The sequence below is a fragment of the Suricata suricatta genome, chromosome 13 (genome assembly GCF_006229205.1).
Source record: "Suricata suricatta isolate VVHF042 chromosome 13, meerkat_22Aug2017_6uvM2_HiC, whole genome shotgun sequence".
Lineage (NCBI taxonomy): Eukaryota > Metazoa > Chordata > Mammalia > Carnivora > Herpestidae > Suricata > Suricata suricatta.
Genome location: NC_043712.1, coordinates 61,959,934 through 61,964,305, shown reverse-complemented (window position 1 = coordinate 61,964,305; position 4,372 = coordinate 61,959,934).

Here is a 4,372-nt window from a genome sequence, read left to right as displayed (position 1 = left end):
ACTGAGGGTTGAAGGGGGAGGGGGAGGGGGAAAAGAGGTGGTGGTAATGAAGGAGGGCACTTGTGGGGAAGAACACTGGGTATTATATGGAAACCAATTTGACAATAAACTATTTTTTTAAAAAATGGATGAAGGAACTGAATGTGAGACAGGAAACCATCAAAACCCTAGAGGAGAAAGCAGGAAACAGCCGCAGCAATTTCCTACTTGACACATCACCAAAGGCAAGGGAATCAAGAGCAAAAATGAACTATTGGGACCTCATCAAAATAAAAAGCTTCTGCACTGCAAAGGAAACAATAAAGAAAACTAATAGGAAACTGATGGAATGGGAAAAGATAGTTGCAAATGATATCTCAGATAAAGGGCTAGTATCCAAAATCTACAAGGAACTTGCCAAACTCCACACCTGAAAAACAAATAATCCAGTGAAGAAATGGGTAGAAGACATGAATAGACACTTCTCCAAAGAGGACATCCAGATGGCCAACAGACACATGAAATGATGCTCAGCATCACTCATCATCAGGGAAATACAAATTAAAACCACACTAGGATACCACCTCACGCCTTTCAGAGTGGCTAAAATGAACAAATCAAGAGACTATAGAGGATGTGGAGAAACAGGCACCCTCCTACACTGTTGGTGGGAATGTAAAATGGTACAGAGCTGCTCTGAAAATCAGTGTGGAGGTTCCTCAAAAAACTATCAGTAGAACTCCCCAATGACCCAGCAATAGCACTGCTGGAGATTTATCCAAGGGATACAGAAGTGGCGATGCATAGGGGCATATGCACCCAATGTTCATAGTTGCACTTTCAACAACAGCCAAATCATGGGAAGAGCCTAAATGTCCATCACCTGGTGAATGGATAAAAAAAGATGTATATATACACAATGGAATACTACATGGCAATAAGAAAGAATGAAATCTGGCCATTGGTAGCAAAGTGGATGAAGCTCGAAGGTGTCGTGCTAAGCGAAATAAGTCAGGCAGAGAAGGACAGATACCATATGTTTCCACTCATAGGTCTAACAGGAGAAACCTACCAGAGGACCATTGGGAGGGGAAGGGGGGGGAAGAGTTAGGGAGAGGAAGGGAGGCAAATCATGAGAGACTCTTGAATACTGAAAACAAACTGAGGGCTGAAGAGGGAGGGGAAAGGGGAAGTGGGGTGATGGTCATGGAGGAGGGCACTTGTGGGGAAGAGCACTGGGTGTTATATGGAAACCAACTTGACAATAAAAAATAAAAATAAACAAAACCATTATGATTATTCAGAAAAAAAAGAGTAGTTCGACAAACACATGAATGACATACATTAAGGAAATGAGTCTTTTTTATTCCCAGTCCTTCACTGAGAACCCATCCACCATATTTGTCAGTGGATTCTTATTATCCAGAGCGCCAACTTACATAACTTTATTCTACAAAAGGCCATAGAGCAGAGCTGGCCTAGGTATATACCCTGCTCCTCACCCTTCCTCCAACTTAGCTTCCCTCATTCTCAGTTTCCTCAGCTACAAAGTGATGCTGAGAATAATAACAACAATAATATGAAAACTAAAACACTTGTTAAAGACTTAGAACATTGCATGGCACCTAGTCAATGATCAATAAGTACCAACTGATTATTAATTTGATTTTCAAAGACTTCCACAAACCAGCCCCTACTTACATAGATAAAAATCTCTCCTTCACTCAGTATAGCTGACCCTCTGCCCAAGACTGATCTTCTCTCTGCCTAAGAAAGACTCATGTGGGTTCCAACATCTGTGTCTTTTCCCTTCTGGAAACATTATTCCTCAATATCTAGGCTGATTTTCTTGGCCATTCTGCATTTCTAAATCCTGCCTTTCTTTCCTCCTCGAACCAGTTCCAACTCCAACCCCTCCAGACTAGAAAGAGTTCTCTCCTTCTGGCAAAGCATAATATATACGAATTATCAATTCATGTGGCACCATTGATTTCAAATCACTTAAATCTTTTATTGTCACTTCAGATTTTTATTTGTTAAGGGTCTATCTCTTTAACTAGACTGAATCTCCTTGAGAACATCATGAGCAGACCTTCCACAGAGTGGGCACTTGGGTCATCACTCTCGAATTGCCATCATGGCAACCAGAGATTTGCCTAGTGTTTTAAATATATCTAGACAAATAGCCGTAGCAAAATTCAAGGTCCATTAAAACTTTTAAGTCCAATCAGAAGAGAGTATTTTTAAATAACAGCTCTCTGTTGGCAGCTCCAAAGACCCCAACAATCTATCTTTAAATAACCAGACTCCCAGAATTCATCCTCAGAGTTGTGAGGAAAAACATGTATTATATCCCCACTCTGTTGCTTGACTCTAGGACTTGTGCTTCTCTAATTTTCAAAATTAAAGCTAAGGACGCCTAGGTAGCTCAGTTGGTTAAGCATCCGACTTTGGCTCAGGTCATGATCTCACAGTCCATGAGCCTTGCATTGGGCTCTGTGCTGACAGCTCAGAGCCTGGAGCCTGTTTCAGATTCTGTGGTTCCTTCTCTCTCTGCCCCTCCCCAACTCACGTTCACTCTTTCTCTCAAAAATAAATAAACATTAAGAAAATAAAAAAATTAAAGCTAAAGGTGTTCATTGACTGGGTAAAGCAAAGATTTCAGGCCATCCAACATTCTGACCCAATAAAAGAAATACTGATGATCCCCAAGTGGAGGATTCAATAGAAGGACTGACAGCTGACAGCTCAGGAAAGAAGTATCAGCGCGTGGGGGAGAGGGGGGTCAATGGGGGATCACAGTCATGCAGGGCTGCTCTGCTAAGGGAATAGCCCTCTCTCAAGGACGAAGAGGTTTAATAGCTAACAGAAGTGTGGTTGGGCTGTTCTGAGCAAATGTGTCTGGTAGAACTGGGGCAACTGCCTCAGCATATAATTGGCTTTATTTTGGGTTTTTATTCAAAACTGCTTTTAGAATTTCAGAACTGTATTTAAACTCAGTGCCATTTTCCTTTGTGTGTCACCTAGAATCACAACACCTTATTCCTAAGAAACCCCTGGAAAATCCTCAGAGATTTGCTTTTATGGTCTAGGAAGACCTCAAAATTAATTTTCTATTGTCAAAATCTTCCTATGTGGCCATGATCATAAGTCTGTTGTGTAGACACCAGACAGACTAGAATTCCTCAAACATTTCTGAATACCCATGGCTGATTAGGATTGTCTTTTCCTCTTATACTTATCTTCTGGGGCCTAGACTATGCTTCTTTTTCAGTATCTTTAGGTAAAGATGAAAACCATTTTGAAGGTGAGCTGTAGCATCTGTGCACAGCTCCATCATTAGCAAGCTTCTATCTCTATAATGGACGTCCACTTCTTTTGCCAGTCCCAGAATACCAACGGGCACAGACAAAACTAATCTGGAAAGAAAAGCCTTCTTTCTTTAGCTAAAGAACCAGAAAAAGGGCAGCCCATCAAGACAGAAATTTTTTAGACAACAACAACTCCAGTCCAGCTAAATGCTACAGAGAAAACCAAGATGTCCAAACACTTCTGCCAGCAATGGCTAGACAGCTTAGACTTCCATCTTCACCAGACTGTAACCCAAGCCCTCACCAAGTGGTGTCAGAGATGTCTGAGTGGGGGGGTCAGAACTTTCAACCCAGTGGGCAGTGACAAGCCCCTCCCAACACACCCCACCCCTTCAGTGTCAATGGAAACCATGTAGAGAGGCTAGACTTCCACTCCCACCTGCAGTAACAAGGCACCTCCCCTCCTTCTTGCCGGGGTGGTGTCAGGAGGCTCAGTGGAGAGTCAGGCTTTCACTACCACTCAGCAGTAACAAGGCCATGTCATCTATGGTCAGTAGAGGCCACATGGGGAGCAGTAATATGGCAACTTTCCCCCATCCCTGCCAGTGTGGTATCAATGGAAGCCTACTGGGGAGCTTAAATTTTGAAATGGAAATACGGTTTAGCCTGTGATGAGCACACAGATCTGATGACGAGAGAAAGTAGGTGTGGTACCTACCAAGGAACAGGATGGTTTTTCTCAATGTGAGAAGATGTCGTTCGTGTGGCTGGAACAGCCCTAAACACACCTTACAACTGCAAAAAGGATTCCAGCTGTAACCTAGGCTTTAGGATGTGTCCACTTTGGGGAGGCAATTGTCAGGGCCTCCGCTCCCAATTTCTCCAGCTGAGTCATCCACTCACCAAACCCAACATTTACAAAATTCAAAACCAATGCCGATTGATGCCTATGGGCTTGGGGGTTTATTTTAAGTATGATGGAAACCACTGGAGAGTTTTAAGTGGGGTTTGTTAAGTTTGATTTATGGATTTTAAATTTCTCTCCGTTTAGAGCTCTGTGGATAAAGGATTTGGGGAAAGGG